This window comes from Erithacus rubecula (genome assembly GCF_903797595.1).
Source record: "Erithacus rubecula genome assembly, chromosome: 2".
NCBI lineage: Eukaryota > Metazoa > Chordata > Aves > Passeriformes > Muscicapidae > Erithacus > Erithacus rubecula.
In genome coordinates this window covers 9,731,249-9,758,730 of record NC_136685.1, presented here as the reverse complement: position 1 = coordinate 9,758,730, position 27,482 = coordinate 9,731,249, and positions in this window count along the sequence as shown.

Genomic DNA, 27,482 nt, shown 5'->3' with positions numbered 1-27,482 from the left:
GTATTTGTAGTATATTAAACATAACAGAATGTTAGTTTATGGCTGGAACTCTTGCCCAGGGAAGTTTTCCAGAATAAGAGTAACAATGACAATAGCAATAAGTATTGATTGCATTATATCAAGAGTCTCTTCCAAGCCTGAAAGAAACCAGCAGGGTGTTTAATGCATGCTTGCTTTAAGCATACAGGCAGGCCAATTCATTCAATTAAAATTGAGAACATGTAGGCTATTTTACGAGTTTCATTCCAAAAAGAAAGGTGGAAAAGAGAAAGCTGCTATCCTGAACCTAGGAAGTGAGGGAATGTATACGGCAAGACCCGGAGTCTGGAAATGATCTGAGTTCACTTCCAAGTAAAAACGAAGAAATTGGATTGAATGCCACAGGAGAAACTAAGCTGCTAGGAGATCCAAGTATAGATTAAAAGGATGGAGAAAAACTAAAGTGAAGCTGAAAGCAACAGTGATCTGTTTAGATAGGAATCTTTAAAGAATATAAAAAAGGAAATTAAGAAATGGAAGACAACACAACCTTCAAAAGAGAGAATGAGCAAGAAATGAATATTGTTAAGAATCCCAGAAGTAACCTGAGTGGGATTTTTGGGATTTAAAAAAAAAAATTGTTGCTGATTCTTTACTTACTGACATAGGCTTAAATTTCAACCCTCTGCAGCTTCATATAGTTAAAGAACAGGACATTTTAGAGCCATTCAACACTGACACTTTTCTCACTGGATCAGCACAAATATCTAACACAACTGTTTCTGCAATTGTGTGACACTGAGAAAATCCAGTATTTAATGACTCTCTGATGAATACCTACACCTCTGAAGTGGTATGGTGATGTCGTTGTCTAATGTTATTATATTGGGCAATAACATAAAATCTGTCAGAATATTGGCTGGGTCAACACCTGCTAAGCTTTTTTTCTCACTGACACCATCTGTAATTATTTCTGTGAATGTGTTAGGTTAACGTTTACATTTATTTAAAAACCACATTTTTTAAAATTTGATTTTAAATAAGCATCTGCACAAGTCAACTGCCAAAATATCATTATGACACTAGGGTAAATCATGTGATTTATGTATTTTTTTTTTAAAGCATGGTAATAGCATGACACTTGAAAGAAATTCTTCTTGCTCACTTCATGCATCCACATTCCCAAACTATATTTCTTATCTGTTTTAATAGGCTATAAATTCTTTAGATCAGAGAATTCATACTTTTGAGTCACCAAGTCTGTCTCATCATGTGATTCCCATTCTCATACAACTTCATCTTGGAATAAATAGCAAGTAAACCTATAAAGAGCAAATGAAAACTTGGATGAAAATCTACCTCTGTTCACAGATGTTGAAATTTATGGCTGTGTAAATGGCTACCATTCATTACATACACAAGTTAAATATTTAGTCATCTCCACCTCTGTTAAACAGGAATTCTTGAAATACATTTCTGCTCTAAACTTACTATGTTATATATCAAGAATTTAGAACACACATTTATGTATCTATATGGGCACGTGCATTTGTACAGAACAAATTGGCAGAATGTCTCAGAACAGATTTTGTGCATATTCACAGCTTCTGCAGTGCAGTATTTACAGTATTAACAAATCTTGTGCTCTCTTTGCTCTCTGTCTATCCATAGATGAGTTTAGACTTTATTATGTCACCTAAACTTCCTTCAAAATATGAGATTCTTAGCTGAAAACAGAATTGAGAGTTAAGTCATTCTTTAATTTAGGCCACATCATTAGTTCTGAGGTGAGATGCATTGAAGTAAAGTCAGCAGCTCCTCTGAACACCAAGTGTGGCCTCTGTGTTGAAAGGCAGAAATTGTACCTGCTAAGATACAGAGCTCTCCCTGCCTTTCACCACTCTTTGAGAGAAAAGGCTTTTAACAGAGACACAGGGTTTTTCACTCAGGATCTTATGACTACCTTCCCCTTTGTACAGGTTAATTAGATGTGGAGGAGTCAAACACCACTGATCCCCATCTGTTCTGCAGCTGCCACAACTGAGGCAAAAGGTGCTGATTTTTTTCCAGTGTCATACACAACAGTAGGTGTGCTGGGTGAAAAGCACTATGCTGCTACTAGTATGAGACCCACTGCTCCCTTTAAAAACTTTTAGAAAAAGCCCAAGAGGTTTATTTGGCTTTAGAAGCTAAATAATTTTCTATTTATTCTCTTCTGCACTTAAATTTTTTTCACTGTAACCATTTAGTTTATTCTCTTGTTTAATAGCTCTACCACTGTCCAGCTGATTCCAGCACAATTTTGCTGAGGAACTGGAACTGAAGCCACAGAAAATTCATGTGTTTGATGGAGTTTAATGTGACCTAACAAGTTACTGGAAAACTGAGCTGCATGACATGGTCATGGGAGTTTTTCACTCTTTTATCTCTGATGCTGGAATAAAAATTTTGCCTCACACTTGGCACAGCCTAAGATTGGATAAATGTGGGGGTTTATCTCACAGGTGTAGACACATGAGCTTATCACTGACCAGTCTGGTCAATAAAGTCAGCACAAAGCACAAATCATCTCATTCTGTAGTAAATGTCTAAATAAAGTCAGGTGAAACACTCTTGAACCACCTATATCTCTCCAGTGAAGTAAAAGCAACCTGGAATGATTAGACTAGATGTAGACACATATATGCATACATCAAAAGTTAAGTAAAACTACTTCAGCAACCTAAGGCATAATAATTTGATTTACTTTATGAGGCCTAATGCAGTCACTGCTGTCCCAGTCTGAGGTTTCTCCTCTGCCCCGAGATCACCTCAGAGGGACATGAAGGTGGTTCAAACCCTGGTTTTCTCTGAAGCAGCCAAAGAGAGATTGCCGGAGATGGTTTTTTCTTTTTCCAAGGATTGTTTATTGTTTCATATCTCAGGGACTTTTTGCCTGGCCAGCAGGGTCTGCTCAGCCTGGCATCCATGGTGGAATCTGCCTGGTGAAGGCAGGGCTTATCTTATATAGTTTGTACTACGTATTACATGTTTACAAAATTTTCCCAATACAATACAATTTTATTAAATGGTTCAGCCCTGACCCCATCCAATCCAAGAGTGCCAACGTGTCACCCAATATGGATGACATAGAGAAGAAGGAGGAAAATGTGTCTACCCCCCGAATTCTCCATCTTGGCCACATGTCCCTTATCATAAACGTTCAAAAAACCCTATTTATCTACGTTCTAACAATCTAATTTACACTTCACTAATTTTGGTAGCTTGTTTCCATTCCCTTTGTGCTGACAACTTCCCCCAGGGGTTAGAATTCAGCACCTGTGACCCAGGATCTCACTCAGAGGTCTTTGAGATCCTTGCCAGGGGGGTTTTGAGACCCCCAAGGAGGCCAGGGGTATGCCCTGGGCTCCCACAACTGCCACTGTTATTGTTTGCATTGCAACAACCTCTAGAGGCAGAGAGGGTCTGTGACACGCCCTAAATAAATAAAACATCTCTGTCTAAGTCTTCACAAATCATGTCATTCTCTAAGTCTCTGTCTAAAGCAAATCAAAGCAAATGGTGCACCACATGTAGTGCAGGGGAGTCTAAATGGTGACTCTAGCAGTTCCACAGATACAAGTGAGTTAAACTGGATGGGATGCATCAAAGGGTTTCTTTTCATTGCTTCAAAGACACTGCCTACTATTTCTGAAATATTCCAGAATTCAGATGAAACCTCAGATTACTAGAAAAAGTCAAATATTATGCCCATATATGAAAAAAAGTCAAAAAGAAAGATCTAGGAAAATGCAGTCAGCCTCACTTCTGCCCTGGAGAAAATGACAGAAGAGCTCCTCATGATAAGTTTTTCTAGACACATGAATGGTGCAAAGGAGTGTGTGTCATCCTGAACTCCATTCAACCTCCGTTAGGCCCGATTTCAAGCACTGAATGCATTTTGGTCCCTGCAGTGTGAGAAAGACATTGGAAAATTAAAGAGGGTTCAGTGAGGGGTTACCAAGATGATTAGAGGACTAGAAGATTTTACATATGGCAAAGGAGTGATAGAATTATGTTTGTTCAACCTGGAGGAAGTTTAAGGGGGGCCCTAATCAGAGCCTTTAATACCTAAAAGCCAGCTTTAGAGAAGATGAATATACACCTAAAGGACACACAGTGACAGGATATAAAAAATACAAGAAAATGTCTTTAAGGGAAATTCTATCTAGATAATGGAAAAAATTAATCACAAGTACAATTAAATTTAGGGCTAGTTTGATCAAAGAAGCATTGGATTCTTCTTCTCTGAAAACAAGCTCAACTTGGCTTCATAATACTCTGAATACCCTAAGATCTGATTTTGACAGCATTTCATATGAGATGGTCTCCAGAGGTCCCATCCAACCTAGATTTTTCTGTGGTTTTATGATATTATAGCAAAGATAAACTCTTGCCCCTAATCACCAAGACTATAAAAATATGATCTTATTTTGTTCTTTGGTTTTAGCATGAACACATATCTGTGCTCTTTTGACTGTAATCTTTGATTACAAAGAGAATAAAAATTTCTGGTGATATAAAGACATCAGTATGGATACTCTGTGAGTATCTGTGGAAGCAACACTAAGACAAAAGGGACTAAAGAGGGCAGAAACCTCTTGGAACAAATATGTTATTGGAGAAGGTTTCTATTCCCTGATAGCTGCTCTGTTTCACCAGCTGTTATCTTCCCTAGAGAGACATGGATGTCTCTGCTATAGCACTCATTCCAGGTCTTGATCAATCCTGCATTTGGTCTTACTATAATGAGGGAAGTGGAAATCCCCATTAGATTTTGGGAGAGCACGGAAACCTTAAAAATCCATAAAAAAGAATAAGGTAACAATCATTTAGGGAATGCTAGTCAGTAAATCAGTCATCTTCTAACAGGTCAAAAAATGAGACAAGATACCAATAGGAAAGGAACAAAAATGGAATAATTCAGAGCAGTATGATAAGCACTGGATAAACACCTCATGTTATAAGGAGTGCTAGTCATGTAGTTAAAAAATTTACATTAATAGGTATATGTCAATGGTCAGACAGGTTGCCATTCAATTTACAGTTGTGTGGATGGGAGCAGCAGCCATAATTCTTAAGTCTCTCTGTTACTGCTAACTCAAGGTGCAATGTGTTATAAGAGGTACCACTTTTCACTTGGGACATAAAGTGTGAGGTCCAGAGTTTGACTGCTCATCATTAACGACTGAATGACACTTTTCATAAAAAGAAAGGTGTCAAGTGTAAAGTTCAAGCCAAATTCCAAAATTTGAAATATAGCTTATTTTTAATGACCTGTAACTCAGATGTGGTTTGGTCACTATTCATCAAAATCCACATACGAATTCTTTTTTCCCTTGGAGTAAAATCCATACATATCAGCGCAAGTTGATTTTTTTTCTCCAAGTGAAAGTAATAAGGCAAAAATTGAAAGCTGATGACCACTGTAATTATGGAAAGCCCATTATTTCTTAATTATAAGTTCACATAACTGTTTACGTTTAGGGCAAACCTGACTAAAAGCTAGTAATCACACTAAATGGAAAAAAATATATGCAGAAAAGGTCTTATCACCCTGGGTGGAGCACTAAAAATTTACATTGTTTGGCTCAACATATACACTAGTACTTCCCATTTAGAAAGTCAGATGTGTGTTGGCAGTCTTTTTAGATTAGAATTGATCAAATATTTCCTTCTGTATTACTTGCACTGGCACTACAACTCAAAAGTTTTCATCATCAGGACAGAGTCAGAAGACCACAGTCACTGCAAAAAGAATGTCTTTCTGCACACTGCCTACAAAGGTCAAATAATGTTTCAAGTACCTTGAGACCAGAAGAAGAGTCTTTAAATGACATCTGTGGTTCAAATATTGGCATAGTATATCTAAAAGCAAAAGCACAAAAGTACAATATCTCTCATGATCAATCAACAAAAACACAATCTTCAGATATAAAATGGGGTCCAAACCTATTACACAGGAAACAGATGAAGAGTAGGGATATGGAGCATTGTTTCTTAGGACCTGATAAATTATATGTTTATAGAAAACTCTATGTCTTTAATACAAGTTTTATTCTTTGTCCTTGTACCTTGTTGCAATGGTGTCTTTGCAATGTCATGACTAGAGGAGCTACTTTGTACCATCTCTTAGATGGGCTGCACTAGATATCAAAGTATTTTCCATTGCCGCCTTTATTCCAGAGAATACCCAGGCCCAAGTGCATGAGTATGATGAGCTTCTATTGAGACCTGGAGAAGTGTAGGTTGGTAAGAGTCACAGAAGCGCTGGCTAGAAGGGACTGCTAGATCATCCATCCTTCCATCCATCCATCCATCCATCCATCCATCCATCCATCCATCCATCCATCTCAACAATCATATCGCCACAACAGATCAGACATGGCTCTGTTCAGCTGAGTGTTGAAAATAGATTAAAGATTGAAATTCCAGCAGTGTTTGTGACTGTCAATTTGTCTAGCCCAGGTGAGACCCAAGAGACCATCCTTCCTCCAAAGCCAGCATGCAGGGCCCCAGGATGCACTCACTGCATCCACTGCCCAGCACCTATGGAAAATTTTCAGTTTGACAGGGTGACAGTTTCAGAGGGAGCAGGCAAATTTCCTGTTAGTAATGAGAAACAGGGAGAAAGAGAGAGGAAGAGCCTTACTCCCTCTTAGACTCCCATTATTTTCTGCCCTGAAATATTTTACATAGCACAAATTCTAATCAGTTGTTTTTTCTCAAACTGTGTAATAGTTTCACTGCCCTTTATCAAGCAGTTGAATTGTTTTAAATGATCAATAATGAAGGTGTCCATGATTTAAAGGTGAGCTTACAGAAGGTGCTTACTGCTTTAGTGCAAGAAAGTCTGTCTCTTGTTTTTACTATGCAATTGGTAGAAGCACTACATGTTCTTGGCAGGAGAAATAGCTAGAAACCTCAGGAATGCATGATTTCTAATTTCAACAGAGTGGTAGTTGATTATAAGTATTAACATAGCTTAACTTTATCCACTATCCAAATTTAATATTATCCTTTGTTTAATTCTCTGAAAAAGAGCACTCTCCTTTGTATGACTCTATTGTTTTCATTCTCCAAGGCCAAAGTCGGTGTTGACATAAGCAGGCTGAAGTCCACAAAAATGAATGAAGTTAAACCTCATTTTGCCAGCAATGGAAGTTAGCCTCTGGAGCAATGCTAATTATGGTTTGTTTGTATCAATTAATCAACACAAGGTTAGCTTTCAATCGGCAAGTGGGAAAAAAAAATGCAACACAATTAAATAAAACCCGTTACAAAGTCCCTTGATTTACCAAGAAGAGGGATTTTTCTATAATCACATGGTACTGGTGCAGGAGGAACTAACCAAAGTAGCTCAGAACAAGAAAATCTCTGATCTACAGCAGTGTTGTAAGCAGGGCTCAGCTCAGGGAGTGCCAGACCTCTGAGGTGCTGTGCTCTCACAGCTGGGCTGGTATCACAAGTGGCACCACACCATTCCCTGGGGACATGCCAGCTCTTTCAGTGCAAGCTGACCTGACACAAGAACAGAGCTCTGCTCTGAAGTGTAGATATAGCCAAAATGCTAGGTGCACTAAAATCAAACTCACTAAAATTAGAGTGGCTTTCCTAAAGAATGAAAATAATACTCTGGGTTTCAGAAGCTGTCCACAAAATAGTTGAGAGCAACATGAAGACACTATCAGAGATACTAGAGAAACTACACATAGTGAAACGAAAACACATTCATCCACCAAAAATTTCACTGTGTAGTCTGTCACTCACTCTAGCTGTTAGGTGAAGGGAAATTGTTGTGTTTTTGGCTAGGTGCACTGCTCAAGACACGAGACTGCCAGTGTGAATTCTGGATTTGGAAGTAAAAGTCAGAAGCAAAGCTGATTTTTAGGCCATGGGACAGTGTTGAAACAACTGACTTTCCCTTGCCTGTTCTTAGGAAAGAATGAAAGAACTTTTGGGCTTCAGAGAACACTGAATAGAAATGTTCTCTCCTTGAGAGTTCAGTCTTATACTTCTGATAAAACAGTTTTGCTACTTGTATATTAAGTGCTAATCAAAGTGCTCTGCAGCTGGATGTGTGGCTGTGATATGATGGATGAAGTATTCAAATGCAGATATGATCTAAATTCCGGCCTCCCCTTAATAGAGAAAATCTGCATTATAAATAAGGCAAGAATATTATTGGTTAAGGTTATGCAGCTAGCAAGCTGAGAAAAACAGTCTTCTAACTCTAGGCATCTAAAATAACATGAAAACCTCTCTCTCTCTTATTTGTTCCCAGCCTTGCAATTTGAGGATCCCCAAAATTGCTAAAAGGCCAGTTGAAATTCAAATGACTACAGCAGAACATTTCCCAAATGACTAGCAAGGGAAAAGAGCCAGGGATTACAGTGCTTTTGTTACCAAGTCAGCTATGGAAACCCATGAGAAGAAAGAGAATTTCATATTTTCCAGTGATGGGGGGGAGGTTTCAAAGACCTGACTGACAAACAGAATTTTTGTGCAGACTAAATTAGGTTTCCTGAAATGATATGTGGGATTCAGCTACTGGTGTTCTGTTAGAGAAAGGGGTCTTTATGAGCTACCATAAAACTACTGAAGGAACTGCTTTAACATATGAGATAACAAATTTCTAAAGAGGATGTAGGATGCAGCTGATTGCCATCAGCTCTAATCCACAACCAATAAAATACTTCCAGTAAAAGTCTTCTCAAAAGAGTGTAATGCAGCCAGTTTGTCCAGCAAACAGACTGACATTACTGCATTAAGAAAGAGCAGGGATATTTGACAAGAACACAGAGCAAGTAGCAAAGGATCCTAAATTAAAGTCACCAACCAAAAGAATGATGGAGAAAGAGAGTTCATCATTTAGCAATTTGCAGTCCTTTTAGTGGGACTGAATCACCAAAGGACATCTGTGTAACATTTTCATCAGTCTGACAAGAGAGCCAACATCAACATTTGTCCACAGGAACCAAACTAAATATTTAAAGGTGAACTGCAAAGCTAAAATGAAAGTTGAGTTAATCATGGAAATATGCACTGACTGACCCTACTTACCAGGTTGTTGGAGACAATTCATCACAGAAACAAGTTGAAACTCCTATTTATCAACTCTTTTTCTGCTTTGCTGAATTTTTCTCCAGAATTTTTTGCTTTTCATAGGATGTTAGAGAAAATATTCTGTGAGACAGTAAAAACCCTGTGTTCACTTAAATATTTGATGTTGAAGAATAACATATTGTGCAAATTTTTTTTGAGTGAAGAAAAGTTGGAGGATATCCTCAGATGAAAATATAAAGTCAGTAATGTCATTGTAGGTAGCCTGATTTGACTTCAGATAGGCCCACATACCTCCACACTCACTCCTTGGTTTGCCTCTTTGGGAAAAGAACAAATTTACTACAAATAACTGGCAAACCAAACAAATTTACTACAACTTCACTGAGTCATATTTTAATAGAGAAACTATTTGAGAAAAATTAAGAGCTCTTCCAGCCCTTATGTGGTTTTGACTTGGGGTTGTGAAAGAACAGAGCTATAGGAACAAATAGATTATTTATTCCAGGCAATTAAAAGGAAAGTAGAAAATTATTTGGTAGAGACTTCAGTGTTTTCAAAATGAGATTTCATATTCTGTTTTAAAAGATTTCTGGAATTTCATTCTTGGAATTTTTTGGCACTTTTTTTCACTTGCTTTATTCTTACAACCATAAAATTGCCCATAAACCTATTTTCCTTTATTCCAGCAGCAGTGTCCAACCTGTGGCATGCACATCAACTGCCACATAGCAAGCACACAATCCAGCTCATATTCATCTTTTGCCTCCTTCAGAAGCATGGAAACACACAGAAATAGAGACAGACTGAGAGCTCTGATTCAGAAACTTTGGAGTGTCCAAGAAAGTACGAGGCCATTCCAAAGCATAAAAGTCCCGAACACTTATTCCAAAGCCCAGAGAAACCAGTGGGAGTCTGGGCACTGAATTCAACAGGCTTTGGAGCACACACAGGCAGGCAGGGAGCGTTCACCTGCACAGGCAGCTGTGGGAAACTCTGAGCTAGCAGCAGCATCTTTTGGAGGTGCCATCCCACTGCTGGCTGCTCCTGGGAGCTGTGAGGGGAACAGTGGAGGGGTTCCAAGCATGGATACCCTGCCTTGGGAATTTCCACACCAGGCACTGCACAGCACTGATCCAGCTCTGCACTTCCAGACCCATTTTTCACCTCTTTCACCTGGGCCCTGGTGCAGCAGGTGGGCAATACTCTGCATCCAGCACCAGAAAGTCTCTGTGCAGGGTGGATAACTGCACCAGAATGCAGCTCCATGGAAGAACCAGGAAGATCTATCCACCCTTATAGGTGAGCACTCCTTACTTGTGATTTTCTGGCTGTTTTTTCCAATTTGCTTGCTAATTTGTACAAATAGTTTCTGCTTCCATGCAGTGGTAATCAAATATTGGGACATATTTTACTCACTGAACTTGACAGCAAGTAGAGATTCCCTTGACATTAGCCCAGACATGTAGAGTTTGGAATAGGTTTTAGCAAATCAGGCTGATACTCAAAGTTAATTCAAATTATTGTGGAACTACTAAATCATTGACATATAGTTAATAATCAATGATTAATCAGAGAAAAAAGAGGGAAAAGACCAAAACTTAATTTTTTTCATATCTCACGAGAAAGCACAGAAATGATGGTTTCATCTCAGATTCACTGATAATTTTTCAATCTGTTTATTATATGAAATTGATACTCAAAATCATAATAGAAAGTAGACACATGGGACTAAATAAATATTCATATCAGATGTAAAAACTCAAAAAGTAATTTTATTATTAAGAAATCAGTAAAGTCCTAAAAACATGGGCCTGTTCCAGAACCCAGATGGGAACTCAGCTGCTGATTTCAACAGGCATTGGAACAAACTCCCTTTTAGCTAAGCACACAGCTATCAGTGTGGCACTGAGCCTGGGTTAACATACTGTCATCTTCATCAGGACTCTTTGTTCCATGGCATGTCTCAAGAAAGCCTCACAGCTAGTCATTAACCAAGCATGCTAAAAAAAATATATGGATGAAGACATTTGGTGATAGTTTAGAGCTTTGTCACAGGAACTTTTAAAGGACTAGACATCCTGCCTCTTTCAAGGACAGCTGTGATGAGCATAACAAAGAAACAAACCTCGAGAAATTATTTTTCTGCAGTCTGTTAAAAAAAAAAAAAAAGTAGTTGATAACATCAGGCAAGGGAATTGTATTTTAGTAGATAAAATGCCTCCCAACAGCTGGGAAGTGGAGCAATGCAATTCAGGCATGAAATTGCAGTGAGGATTGCTAACCAAAGGAATAACACACTAAGAATAGTAGTGGATTCTAAATCACTGAAAATGCGTTCATCAGATTGTCTTTTTTAGTGAAACATATACTCAGACATCCAGGGAATTCCTATGGCTTTTGCTAAGTAGGAAGTCAAGTTTGTTCCAATGTATTAATGTTCCAAAGCATTACAATTTGCAGCTCCTTGAAAAGCAAAGTATCCTAAAAGACAGTGTCACTTGCAATTACTCAGTCAGCATTTCTTTCTCTATGACCTGTCTGATTACACTTTAAATCAAACAATACTAAACTAAAGGGAATTCCACCCTAAATCCTCTCCAGTTTTTGGCCTGATCAATGATAATGAAGGAAAGGAAAGATGAGCAAACCAGCTGACAAACAGCTTGTTGACAGGGCTACATGCAACCAGAACAACAGCAGGACAGTCATCTAGGGAAAAGTTGACACCTGCTGTAGCAGAAATTAAGAGTTTACAGATGTTCCATTCTGATAGTCAGTTTCTAATCCACACCCTTGTAACTTAAGCCTCAAAAAAATCTCAAAACAATTGGAATAAAGAAGAATCCAAGCAGTTAGGAAACTGAAGAAAACAGCATAGAGCAGCTGTTTTAATTAGTGCTTTGCTTAACTTGAGAACCATAACCCTGGTCACTGGGATCATTAAAATAAATGAAATCTCACGTGGGTAAAGGCATTTTATTTTGCATCGTCTGTAGCATCACTGCTAGAGCCAAAACTTGCAATACCTCACCAAATAATCCTAAAAAGGAAATGAAATGAATTCCAAATCACAAACCTGCCTTGCACTCGGACAAGGAGCTTTCTGGGCTCGTGTTCCTATTATCCAATATTTTCATTTCCCATTGAATATTGGAATTTAAAAAAACAGCTGCTCACTTCTGTCTTTTTTCCTGGAGAGTGTTCTACCTAATTTTATGAAACACAGTTTATGAAGCATGAACAAAACCTGTGTTAGGATATTCATATGCACATGTATAGGACTGCTATGGGGAGTCAAGGAGCTCACAGTAAAGAGCAAGCAGTTATGGGAATGGATTCTCAAGCTCATAAGGTTCAAATGATATTCTCTGAATCAATCAAACTCAGTTCTACTGTATTGTACAATAATAACCAGTGCATGACCTGTCCTTAAACAGCATATATAAATATATTGTGATTAAATGGGTAAAGATGGCATCAGCAGCACGATGGGCAAAAATGAAATACAAAATAAGCAATAAAAGGCAATTGGGTAGAAAAATTATTTTTGAATGCTTTTTCCATTCTTTGACAACTAGAAACTCCCTTACTTGATTTGAGGAAGAAAACAACTTGCTCTAAGCTGGAAAGTTCTCATATTTTGGAACTCTGTTTTGTTTATGTTTCAGAAAGCTGTGGAACAGCAACAGGCAATGAAAGCATACATTGGCACAATTAAGTCTGGTAACTCAAGAAGCCAGATATTGTTTTCAGTTCTACACACATTTCAGTTGAAAATTGCCAACCCACTTGAATAGGCTATTTTGGAAACCAGTGGTGACAACATGGGGATAAAGTTCTCCTCTGCTACTTACCAAATAAAGGAGCCTTTGGCAGAAAAAAATAGTGATTTGTGAACTGAAATAAAAAGGAGCAAGATGAATCTCTGGACTAATGTTCCAGAAAGGAAAGATTAGATATAGAAATGCTTATAAGGAGACACTTTTTCAAAAGTAAAATGTAGTTACTTTTCAAGGAATAAAAGGATCCTCACATGTTCCTATCATTAAGGGATCGTGTTAGAAGAATTATGAGTAAATAAGTGGTTGGAATAGAATAGAATAGAATAGAATAGAATAGAATAGAATAGAATAGAATAGAATAGAATAGAATAGAATAGGCCTTCTCCTCCTGAAATCTTCCTGTATATTCTAAATTTTACTATGCTTCCCTCTTTTCAGAAAAACAAAAAAAAATTAGAATCTTAGAAAACCTGTCTGTGCTAAACAATGAAAATAAATCTATCTCTTGATTGTGAGAGTTTCAAAATCAGAGCAGCCAGTATCAGGTGAGGGGATGCTATTAACTTAAATACAAAAAAACTACATTGAAGAAATTTGATTTTTTTTCCCTCATATCGTAGTTTTTCTGAAGAAGCGTAATGGGAAAAGAAGAATGAGATTACATCCAAGCTAGCTCTAAGTTGAGTAGTTTTCAACACAAAGAAGACACCATTATTTCTACTAGTTAATTCCACTTTGAATTGATAGCTGTCCATATATGTCTGGGGTATGTCTTGTTTAGACTCAGTTGCTGTAACAGGATCACAGGACTTCTGTGTTTTTACCAGTTCTTGACATTTCTGGTGAAATTTGCTCAGAAAAGAGTTAGAAACTTCACTCTTGAAAGTCCTTGAAACAACTCTAGGATTCTCTGTACTGTCATTTTTACATTTTTAAATATTTGTCATTGTACCTTATTTTATATTTCAAGGATAATTTCTTGAAAGGTGCTGCATTTTTCAAATATGTACATCTTAGGCAGCAGTCAGCATGGTAGGCTACCAAATCTACATTGACTTCCTAGAAGTTTTATTAACAAATAGTCAATCAAATACAGAAAGCTTAATATTTTAAGCTACATATGAACTCTGAATTTGACATGGCTCCAAGATAAGATTCATACTTTTTCCATGCATTGGGTTCAATTTTATTTTTATTGCTGTACACCTAGATAAAAGCTAACAGCCTGTCTGATAGATGGCTCAAACCCTGATGACATTACTCATGTAATAGCCTAAATGCTGATAAGAGTCAGAACTGAACACATTGGCCCAGTATGAAATGTTTTCTTTAAATGTTGTAGACTAGGTTTCAAGTAATTTCTGTTCTATTTAAAGCCATCATATTCTTTATACTTTGCCAAATTAAATTTTGTCACTCCAGGCATGCAAAAGATAGAGTTTTTGCCAAAATATCAAAAGGGCAGTTCATTAAACAGCTGTAGCAAAAAGAAACATTTTCAAAGAGAAATTAGAAGGCCTTACCCAAGCATGCATGCCTATACAAGGGAATTGTGAACTGTACATGACCAACCTGAGCAACATAGATCTGTCAGAGGTTCTTAATATTGGTGTAACTCTGGTTTCTGTAAAGTCAGCTCAGGTCTTACCCTTGGCTGTTCTGTGAGCAGAGGTGGGCCAGCAATGACTGAGAGCCTCAGAGCATTCCACATTGCATATCAAATGCTAAACAATTCAATAACATAACTGCTCTTGGGTTGAGCTGAAGGTGCTACCCCTTACAATCATTTTACTGTATGTAGGATCTGGAAATGCAGCGTGGTGCATTTCTGTGACTGCTAAAACTATAACTTCTGGAATGCCATCCTGGAAGTTTTCCAGGTGATTTCCATGAGGAGCACTTTGTAAAAGTTGTTACCCTCCTATGCAGAATACGTTCCCAGGCCTGCATAGGGGCAGAGATTGGATTATAAAGTGCTAAATGTTTTTTACAACTGTATCAGCAACAATACTGTATGGATAACTATTCAAGGCAAATTATTTTTACAGACAAATTTAATGGATTTGTTCCAGTCCTCAATTAGATTCATATTTCTGGACTCAGAATGCAAGATAACTTATCCTATAGTCTTCCTTTTGAGAAATCAGGATATCCAATCTGGGACAAATCTCTTCAGTATTCCTATTTTTTTTTATCATGACTAGTTTAATTAAATTAGAGGAGAAAAGGAGTAAAGATTAAGGGAGAAAAAGCAACTAGGAAACTGAAGTTTTTAGCACAGACCTTATGCAGTAAGGAATGACAAGTTTGGGACTGATATGTGAGGAGACACATAAGTAACAACAGAAAAAAAGGCTAAGGTAACTCAAGAAGTTATTTTTTTCCTAACTGGGTAGCCATGAAAATGAGCCTGAGAATGTTCCTCAGCATGTGGTGCTGAAGGAAATATGGCTTAAGCCTGAAAACCATCTAAAAGACAGAAAAACACCCTCACTACTCCTATTCTCATTGTCATATGTCCTGTAAGAACAGTGTTTAGTTAATAATTTTATAAGTTCACATCAGTGAAGCCAAGAGGAATCTCACAGCAAATGGCACAGCTGAGTTGTCCCTGTGATTTATACCTCTAAAACTATCTACACAAATGAGTCTTCTGGGTAATGTCTTACACACTTTCCAATCTTTTTTTTTTCCTCCAGAAAACCACAGTAATGAATGTGATACTATTCACACAGTTGCCACACATATGGTGAGATCACAGGAAAAGTTTTGGCAAAATAATTTTTTTTTCTTTTTGTAGAGTTTTAACACTGTATTGTTTAAATCTATTTCTTGATTAAGGAACTGCAGTCATCAACTGCAGTTGCAAATTAGAGAGGATTGTTTCCAGCTAAACATTTCATGTTGCACATTAATGAAATAAATGGATGAAGAAGAACTGATGGTTTTATTCAAACACAAATGTTTTCTGCATTTTTTGCTTTTCAATAAGAAGACTGCTGGATTATGAAACATTATAATAAAACCATTGAACTAAGATTTTCTGAGTGCAAATCTTACCCCTTTCCATTTGCATTTATGACTGTGAGTTTCTTTAAAAATATGTAATCCAAGATATATTTTGTAAATCTCTAATCATCAAGTAAATAAAATAGTTTTTAACTGTCTTAGTGTTCTGTCTTAGCAGCATCAGGAATAAGCTCAATTTGTACAGGTATTTGATGCATTTTTAAAAAATTGTTCTACTCAATGTCTTCAAGTATAAATTATATTTGACACTGTAATTACAGAAGTTCAATGACTTTTGGGTGTAAAGTGTACCATTTAGTCAGGAAACTACTTGTTTCTGAAAAAAACAAAAACTGATGAGATCTATTTAGAGACTGTTCACCCAAACTTTTGTTCTTTTGAATTTGAAAGGCTCAGGTATGAAAAAGCTGTTTCTATGAGCCTGTTTTCTATGAGATTTTTCTATTAGATGTTTATGAGATTTTTCTATGAGATGTTTTCATAAGATTGGGGAAAGTGGAAGAAAACAAGACAACTTTCTCAACAAAAAATAAAAATTATCTTAAAATAAGAAACAAGGTTGTCTAAAAAGTGAGGAAAAGGCCACTCAAAAGACTTTATTTCATAAAGGATGCAACAATTTTTGTAAAGAGTAATCTGTTATAAGGGAGCCAAACCATTGAATTGTCAGCCAAAAACCTTTTAGACCAGCAAAAGGAGAGCAAGATTTGCCCTGCCATGAAACAGTACACACAACCTTTTCCAAATCCATATGATAGCAGATTCTGAAATGGTAGAAAGCCCAGGCTTGAAGAACATTATCACAATTATTTCCCTTTCCTCCCACAGCTGTACATCTAACTGATGCAAATATGAAAATTTAATTAGATTTATCCCTTCATGGCTCAGCTAAACTGTGGCAGAATCTATCTCAAGGTTCATTTCTGAACCTTGAGTTCCTAGTTTTATAAAGACAATAGGTTTGTAGCCATGATCATCCCTTCCTTCATTCCTGTTTTTACAGGCCTTTTTTTCTGGAAGGGTTATAGCTAGAGGCAGCTTTCCCCATGCTCTTACACTGAGCCTCACAGTGCTGGATCAGTCTGCTCATCAAACAAGAGGAAAGAAATGGGATAAAGGTAAGGAACAAAAATATTTCAAGATTAGCCCTCCCAGTGTAAATCAGCATGTGGACCTTCACTGGGTCAGATGAAAACCTCACGCTCACTTTTAATTTGCCCATCCTGAAGTATTTTTCCTCCTAATGCCAAACACCATAATGCTCTCTGTCAGTGATTTGAAATTATTGTATAAGCTACATATCGGGTACACTATTGTTAATGAAATGCACACAAGATGATGAACAGCTTCCTTTTCCTGCTGGAGCCCAGCTGCAGGCAGGCCCTGTATCCTTGATGCTGTAAATCAGGGCTTTGTACTCTGGGAGGATTCAATCAGCTGCAGGTGTGGGCCCGCTGAGGCCGCCTGGGATTAGGTAGCAGCATTTGATATGAGATCCCAAACAGCACCAGCAATCTACACACCACATGTGGCCAGTCTTTGGAGAAAGCAAAGGAAAAACGCTGATGAAATGTGGCACAGGACCATGGAATGCAATTTCAAACTTCCACATCTGCAGGAAAGACAGAAAGAAAGTTCCTAATTTTACAATGATGATGTCATTGGGAATACACGATAGTGAAAATGATGTGCCAGGGCTTTCACAAGCTTAACCACTTAGGATGTTGCTAACCAAGGGTTGATATTCATTGTTATGAATGCATTAAAACTCTGAGGGGCTGCTCTGCCAGTTTGCCAAAGTGCGTCCAGTGACACACAGTGCTGTGAATTTGGCTTTGTGGACTGAGCATCACTATACATTTGTGCAGGCACAAACCTGAACAGTTGCTGAGGTTTGTTCACTGAACACAATCATTAAAGAGAGGTGATTTGACCAGATTTGCTCCAGCATGAAAAGGTAAAGCACTTGGCTTCAACAAAAAATAATAGAAATGGTTGTTTAGTTCATTCCCTGAGGTTAAAAGTTGTGAAGAGTTTATTTTTAATGTAAATCCTTGATATCTAAGGGATAAAGAAATGTTAAAGTAGGTCTGGTTTTGTTATTACTGTAAAGATAAAGTATATTGAAAAGAGCATGTCCTTGATTTTTTTCCTAAAAAAAATCTGTTTTCCATTAGCTTATCTTGATAGCTGAAGTTAATCATTATTTTCAACCATATATGATTTAGATATTATGTCATTAATTCATGTACAATCCATCTGAATAATGATTGTGGTTTTCTGCTTTACAAATTCATCTACTTCACTGAGAAACCAAGAGAGTCAAATTCCATGCAACATCTGGTTTCCATTTTATGTAATTGCTATTTTCAGAGTTATAATCATGTGTTATTGTAAGGACCACAGTGTCAATCATGCTGCTAATGGGGAAAATTCAATGCCTAAATACCTGAGAGAACAAGAAGCTGACTTAAACAGGTGCATTTAGACACTTGGTTTTAAGCATAATTCTAGTCTACCAATTTAAATAAATCATTTTAAGAAGAAACTATATTCTTTCCATACCTTCTACTGAACCAAAATTTAATACAAGCTTTCTACACTGTAAACCTTGTTTTGTTCCCATCAATTTGAAAACACTGGGATCCCATTAAAGTTCTGTACTAGTAACCCAGTGTAGCTCAAATCCAGTTCAATGTAGTCAATGTCACTACAAAAAGTTAACTCCCACAAATAGGAGTGGAGGAGGGAAAATTTTATCTCCCATAAAATAATGAATATAAGGTACAAGCTACTTTAGCTATCACATACACTAAAAGGTGCAGAAAATGGACACAGGAAACCCACGACAATCCATGTTTTCAAGCAAAACACTATTCCAAAAATGCAAATATATTCTTATGAGCTTAATTTGGAGTCTGTTTATAAGTAGAGTAAGAAGTAGACATCAATATTCAGACCTGTTACAGCTCAAATTACAGAGAGTTCTCTGATCAAACTTTCTTGTGTTTAACACTTCCTATTTTTATTATGCCGTTTGAACAAATTTGCAGGTACAGCTAACTAGTATATCCTTAAAATAAAACTATAAAACTAATATTTTTTTATAATATAGATAACTTTTTTACATATAGTTATGGATGCATAGAATATATATATAAATATGCAATAATGTTATATATTTTGAAGGTAAAACTACACTGTGAACAGCTGGGGGTGCACAATAATGCATTCATTTTTGTTTCAGTACTCACTAGGTCAACAAACAGGTTGATAAAGGTAAATCCATTAACTTTGCATAGCAACAATCAGTAAATACATAAAATATTGTTGCTCTCTGCTTTTGAAAATGAGAACAGTGACAAAATCTGAAATTCCAGCAGCAGGGAACTTCTGTGAAAATTACTCTTCTCCAGAGCTGTAAAAGCTCATAAGGCAAAACCCAGAGACATTTACACGTGTACACTTTTGCATGAATACCTCCTGAAGATATCCATATTTCACTCCACCTCTCCTCCTCGAATCATTCAGCTTAGTGGTGTAAGTACAGAACAGCAACAGGTTGTGTTCAAGAACATTAAGACTGTGAATGACTTTCCTGACCTAATTTCAAAAGCTGATCTCCTCTAGCTCCTCTGGTGAGTATTTGAAACCCAGACTGAGATGAGATGCCAAGTTGGAAGCTGTGCCTGTTATTGCCAGGAGAGACACAGTGGGCACACCCTGCCTCTGTTTCCCCAGGGCTTCAGCTGTAAATTCTCTGCAGTCACATCCACAAAAGTAGTTTTGCATGGATGCACAGTCTCAGCTCCACAGGGTGTGGTTAGATCCCTTCCCAGCTTGGATAAGTGCCTGCATGCACAGCAAGAGGAGAGCTGCATTTACCCATCTGGCAATTTTATGGCCATATTAATTGACCCAAAGTAAATTTCTGTGTTTGCTGATATGCACACATCAGCCATGATTACAAAGGATGCTTAAGGTGATTAAAACAGACAAGCAAGACCAAGACATTTGGGAAATTCAGAGCTGCTGTGTCATCTGAATTGCAGGCAACAACCTATTCCCAGTAGGAATGTACAAGTAAAGGCAAATCATACTATAACTTTCGCCAGAAAACAATGTCTGAGGTGAAAGTTCATCAGTACTACCTGAAGGGCATGCAAAAATATGAAAAGAGACACAATTAATTAGTCCAGAACTCAGTGGAGCACACTACAGCATATTCTGGGATATTTTCCCATCTGAGTTACTAAAGTTATATGGCAAATATAAATATGCAATTATACAAGTGAAACACACTGGAGGAGCAGTGAGTTAGCACTGGGGATCCTCACAGTTTTTGTTCCCTCAAGCAACAGATTGTGTTGGTTTCTGTATTTAGATTTTAATCACTTTTCAGCTCAGTACTGTGTAGGAATGTTAGTTTTCTCTTTTTAAGAAGGGCATATCAAGACTGAAGAAATTGCTGAAGACTTCAAAGCTAACACCCCTGATGACAGAAGGTAAATCTAAAGAATTCCAGATTTATGATTTTTTTTAATCTTGTGATTTTGAAAGGAAACAGCTCATGATTTGCAATGCACAGGGTCAGCTGAAATACAGACTTACTCTGCATTGCATATTTCTGCTTAAAGCATAAGACATGTACAATATTAGAGCTGGCTTCTGACTCCTTAGGGCTGACAGCAAAATTTCAGGATCTAATTACACAGCTGTTATTGCATGACTATCTGTAATGCTGATTTTGTGGGTATAAGTCTTGGTATATTATATTATATCATTAGTTCTGTTAATAATTGTGTTTCTAAAACATTGTCTTAATCCAGGTAAATCAAGGCAATCTTCCCATATGCAAATAAATATCTTTAGTGGATTTTGCTCTTTTAAAAGGATTTGTGAGACCCTGTAGCTGTCTTTCAGTATCTACAGGAGCCTGCAAGAAAGACAGAAAAGGACATTGCACATGGGCAGGTAGTGCTAGGACAAGGAGGAATGGCTTTAGACTGAAAGACGGTTTAGGTTAGATACTAGGAAGAAATTTTTTTTCTGTAAGGGTGAATGAAACACTGGAACAGGGTGCCCAGAGAGGCTGTGAATTCCCATCCCTAGAACTGTTCAAGGCCAATTTTCATGGGGCCCTGAGCATCTTGGTCTTGTGGAAGTTATCCCTGCCCATGGCAGGGGGGTTGGAACCTGAAAATCTTAAAGGTCTTTTCTAAATCAAATAATCTATGATTCTCTAATAATTCCCCAGTTAAACCAGTAAAAAAGGGTGGCTATATGTTATTCCTGAATTTACCATGCATATCAGCTTTACATTCCCAAGTATGACATTTCACCAATATGAATTTTGACATAATGTTTTAGAGGGAATAAAAAGGCTTTACAAAAGAAATCTTCGAATCCAACTAGAGTAGAAAAAAAATCCTGTCCAAGTGATGACAGTGAAGCAAAACCCAGAAAGTTTGGCATTTTTAATCTCAGACATGAAGACACAGAGAAGTAGAATGTTTTAAAATTTTCACATAAGTTCAATTAATTACTTGATCACACAAAAAATGTAACCCCTTCTAGAATAAAATTTTTTGTAAGATATATCACATAAATAATTGATATGGAATTTTTCTGGTTATATTAGTGTCGAGTAAATATTGGGCAATAAGAAAGTTTATTGTCTGTACAGATATCTTAGTTTGTGTTTTGAGTATACAAATATTTTTCTTCCCATGTTATTTGCAATGAAGCATTGATCTTAATCCATTTCTTGGGGCCCATGACTATGGTATTGCACTGAGACACCAGTAGAGATCTAATTTTTATAAATAAGCATTCAAACTACAGAGTTCCAGAATAAACATTTTGCAACTTCTTTCAATAAGTGATACTGTTGATTTTAGACTTTCAGTTCAGGTGATACTCAGAGCACACATTCTCCATGTTTGGTTCACTGTATGTTTGGGAGAGGAAGATTCTTCTACTCCAGATACTCAAGCTTGATGCCAAGTCAGATGATAAGGTAAATATCCAGTGTAATCATATACACTTCCTCCATTCTTAGGCTACAATTTCATAGCATATTTGGATTAGGTATCAATGGAGTACTCTTTATTTTAACTTTTAACCTCTACTTATCCTAATATAAAGTAGAACCATTAAATGAGCCATCAGAGAAAGGCATTAAAACATTACAGCAAAGGGAAGAATCTGTGTGATTAAATTAGCTGAATAAATACATTTATTGAAAACTCTAAGAGAGATCTCAATATTCATCCTCTGGAAATTCAGGATGAGATTCAGTTGTCTAAACATAGGTCCGTAGAAATATTTCTGGTGGCCTAGAATATTCCATGGTCTCCATGAGCCTCTCCATATATGTGTGGGTCTACTGTGTACCCTAAAACATCTTGTGTGGCCCCATATTTGCCATTGGGGCATTTCAGATGGCAGCAGATATATTCCAGTGCAGATTAATTTTGTCCATGATGTTCTACTTGCACAGCAAAGGACATTATATAGGTTACTAAACCCCACTGTGATGGGTAGCCAAGAGTCAGGCTGAACCAGGCCCAGGTGACTGCAGGGCTCATTTAGGATCAGCATCAGGAGCCCAGCCAGAATCCCACACTGGTCTTAGAAGGATACAAGGCATGTATGAACACCAACATCAAAACCCAACTGTGCAGGTTCACAGCACAAATTCTAACACTTCTCAACACTTTGATGATGCCTTAGAAGGACTCTTTTATTATTTTCTTAGAGAAAGATTCATATAATAGATTATAAGGGGCAAAATGAACCAAGAAAAAATAGTCTAAATGCTAGAGTCGTGTTCCTAACAGTGGGATCTACTAGTCAGTGGAACATTTCCCAAGGGAATTAATGGTAGAACTGATTAGTTAGGTAAAGGAAGCCAAAACAATATTGTTAATAAAAATACCCTTAAGAGCAAATGTCAGGAATGATTTTGTATGTGTAGGGAAATCAGCATGATCAATCCATAGACATTTTCTTTGAGTGTGTGATTCCAGGTAATGAATGTACAGACTCAGTGTAAAAATTAACTGGCTTAGGAGGATTTAAAAAGCAAACGTGGAACACAGTTTGAAACATTCATGTTTTCCTCTCATAGTAGGCCAATGTAAATATTATTCCACATGTTATCAAGTAATTCCAAAGCTAAATGTACTTACCCCAAGAATGGTCATGATCAAAATCTAACAAAGTCCTTTGGAAAGGGCTCAGTGTATATAAATTAAAGGTAGCCTAAAGAAAGATAGGATTCCACTCCAGCTCTTGGGAGTAGAGCTGAAGAACACTTGCTCTTTCTATTTGAGTAAAGCAGGTCCCCTGCTAGCCCAGTCTGAGCTCCAAGCAGCCCACATGCAAGTCAAGATGTAACCTGTCTACAATTCTGTCCCTCAGGAAGGCTGATTCACAATGCAAGGCAGAACATGGTGCATGACCATGACACTGTCCACAGTGCAGAGAGCACAGCAATCACTGTGGCTTCCATCCAGCCTGAAGGACTGGTAGGAACATGCACTGAGCAGGTGGAAAATTGAAGCTGATATAATTCCATTTCTGTCATAGAGGCTCATAACAATTGTAGTCTGAGCTGTGCAGTGGCTCAGCTCCCAGAAAAGAGGAACACAGCGAGCTCCCTTCATCCACACAGCCAACCTGCTTAATTGCTGTTGATTAGGATAAGCTTCTCAGAGAAGAACAACTCTGCTTCTAATTCCCTCCCACATGGAGCACAGGTCTCCACTTCTGAACAATAATTCAAATTCATCTGTAAAGTTCCTGAGCAAGGTTTCCTGTTCTCCATATTGAAACAGGTGACACACCCAACCAGAATCCACTATTTCAGAGCTGCAGTTTGAAAGAAAAGGCTAATTTCAGGTCCCTGTATGAGACCTATCCTTTTGGATAGTTTTAAACAGCTCCTGCTTAACTTTCAGGAGCAAGGAATGACTCAATAGAGGTAGTTCCATTCCTACAGGGGCTATATAAGAAAATTTTGTATCTGGAATCCTTGCCTGTGTCCAGATAGACATCACACTGCCAGAAACAGATGCTCAGAGGGAATTCTGAACCGGACCCAATGGGAAATAATAATAATGGGCCCGTCACAAATTAACCATAACACCACAAATGGGGAAAAAAATCTCTTTTGCTGATTTGATTACTTTCTGACTATATCTATAGTTTTGGTTGTCAGTGAATTAATGCCTTCGTTAGAACATAATTGGAAAATATTCCCAAGAGTGACAAAACCAAAGAATTTTTATTATTCCTATCTGTACCCTATTTTGGGGTGCTATCTGCTTCACTCATCAGTCCCTTGTCCCAACGAAGAGCTTCTTGAAAAGCCTTAACTGTAAAGTCCCAACCGGCAAATCCAACCTTTTATGTCTTTAATTAGGACATTCTTAAAATATTCTTCCAGGTTTCCTTTACAATCTGTTTCTGGGGAATTGGTGGTAGTAAAAAATCTTTGCTACCAGTCACAGTATTCTCATCAGCCCCATAAAGGGCAGAGAAGCTGCTTCAGCAGGAATCATTTATGGATGAAACTTCTGCATACATGCAGAGCTTCTGTAAGATGCTGAAAGCCCATCTCTTTTAGTCAATCCAAGATTCAGAAGAAGAGGAATATGTGACTTCAACACTGCCAACTCTCATAATTCGCATCCTGAATCTTATGGCAGTTTGCTGTTTCTTTTCCATCAAACTTCATCTCCTGGGGTTGTATGATTAAGATTCTCTGTTTTCCTCCTATAAAATAAATATATTCCAGTTTTTAGATCACAACTGTAAGCTGGAAAGGAGGAATGAAAAGAAACCTGGTGTTTCCCAGTTTTATTTCATCATGTGATTTTTTGAGTAACCTTTCGACTGCTTAACAACCAAACAGAAATTCTGAATGTCAGTGGCTGTTGGTCTAAAGGCTCTCTCAGCTTACTACAAAAAGGGAATGAAGGTGACTTACTTGGAGATTTGTTTTACAGCATGACAAAATCCAGGGAGGATATTTGAAATGCTGGACCAGTTGTTAAATGTATATTATCTAAAGGCCACCTGCCTGGCAGATCAAGGCAACAAGTCCCCCCAGAGCTATTGAGGGTGCTGATTTTTGCACTTCCTTGACTTCAGTATGGTTTTACTTAACACATACACCTGCATAATTGAAATCAATCCAACCACAAGTGATACTCATGAACAAAAAAATTGCACAAAACAAAACAGAAAAAATGACAGAGTTTAGAGGACAGGCACCAGACCAGTAAAAATAGCTGATGAACCTTGCCAGCTGTTGAAAAACTGTCTGTGGGATCAGTTCCTTTGTTCTTCTCTAATAATAGTTGGGTTTATGTTTCTTTTTTTTCCTATTCTTTTACTTTTACTGTTTTCATTTCGCTTTGATGTTGAAAACAGCCACAGCTGCAATACAAAAATTATTGTTCCTACTTTCATACACAAGTTCATGCACTCAGAGGCAACTTTCTTTATGCATACACATTATATGTGCAGAAGCACACTCACATATGTATATATATATATATATATATATGCACCAACACAGCAAAATATACATTGCTTGTGAATGTATCCTAATGTCAAATAACTACAAATAAAAAGCAATTACGATTTATCTAGCAAAAAGGGAAAAAAAAAACTTGAAGATCTTTTTAGTTTTAGAGTTTTAACGATGCATAAGAACTTCTTTGACTTGTGAAACTCTGGAAGACCTCTCCAGAGATTTCATATCCTTATACAATTATTACTTTTTAAGAAGTTATTATTTAAATGTTATAATTGCTGCTGATTCTCTGAACATCCTAGACAACCTTTTAACTTTTAAAGAGTCCTAAGTAGGATTAGCAGCAATATAAAGATTACAGAAATCTTTCTTCCCAGATGCACAATATCAACAGAATCCCTCCTATCCAGCATAGTTTAATACAGATCCTCATGTGCACCAGAGATAAAATAGACCCTCCAGCATGCTCTGAAGTCTGGTGCTCTGAGCATATTGAGAACACGAGGCTGTAGAGTAACTTCCAAGAGTCAGAACTCCTCAATAAGTTATTAGTCTCGTTTCTTAAGTTAGTCTCACAAACCTCCTGTGTTGTTAGTAGATATAATTATTCCTTTTTTGAAGGGAGGAAAAAGAACTGGGAAATGTAAATGGCTTATTCAAGGTGACACAGGAAGTCTGCAAAGAGCTGCAAATTGAACCCAGGTTCTCCAACTCCCAGTCCAGTTATTATATCAATCACAAAATCTTCCTTCCTCCACTAGATATTTAAAAACAAAAACTTGACAAACAGCTTTTTCTTCACATGTTGAATTGGATGCCTGAAGTGAATTTTTCCTCTTGAATTTTATTCAACTTACTACATAGTACAGAATTTTACATATTGTACAATTAGTACAATATTTCTTAAATTACTAAAATGATAATATAATAATAATAATAATAATAATTGTTGTTATTATTACTACTACTACTACTACTTTGTGCAGCATTATCATTTTAGTTCAGGTTCTCATAGCATTTTGTATTTCTTAATATTAAAAACAATACAGATCCTACTTTCAAGAGTTTACAATTGAAAAGAAGTGATTATAACTTAAAGACATGATGAGTATTATTTGGTAAATTGCATCTATTTTCTAACCCATTTTTCTTTATTGTAAATCGATTATAATAACTGCTTTTTCCCTAGAAGCTCAGTTGCAAGGTCTACAAATAGGGTGAGGAGATGGTTTTTTTATAACTTATTATAGAGTCACAAGGATCACTAGCAAGTACTGAACTCTCAAAGAGCTAAATCCAGATAAATAAACATCACCTTTCAGAAAAATGTAACCAGCTCTGAAATTTGCATATCTGTGCATGTATTAAGTATATGTATATACATATACAAACAGGCACACAGGAAGAGGAATAATAATCATCTTGAAATGCACACACATGCGTATAAATATTAGCTGAAAATACTGCTGTCTCTTGGAAATGTCCCAAGAGCAGCTTCAACTGCTCATTAGTTCACTGGAGCAGGAAGAAGAAAATAATTTGTTCCAAGTGTCTCAATAGAGAAATATAGTTTAAGGAGGTGACAAAAACAGAGCTAGCAGCAGCAGCAAGTAATTTGAAGTTTTTAACTACTTAGGTATTTCACTGCTAAATTCCTCCCAGTTCGTTTTACAGTGCCATCAGCCAAAATGAACTCTCCTTCCTTTCATCCTGCTTCCTTCGGATGATTCCCATCCCTGCTAAAAATATTTTTTAAATGTTCAGTGGTGTGGTAGATCTACAACAGGAAACAGCTGGAATTGGCAGCTGGCAGGACAGGGCAGGAGTCAAGACAGGGCTTTGGTCCCTGTGCTGGATCTCCTGTGACCCAGCGTGTTCTGTGGCTCAGGTTATTTCATGTGAAATCCACCTAGAAACAGTAGCACAGCCATCAGGGCAGCAGAGCCCTGAAACAGTGCTGACAGGTGGGATGGTCCATTTGATAAGAGGAGAAAAATAGGATCTAATTTTGGGCTGAAATTGCCTGTCACAACTGTATA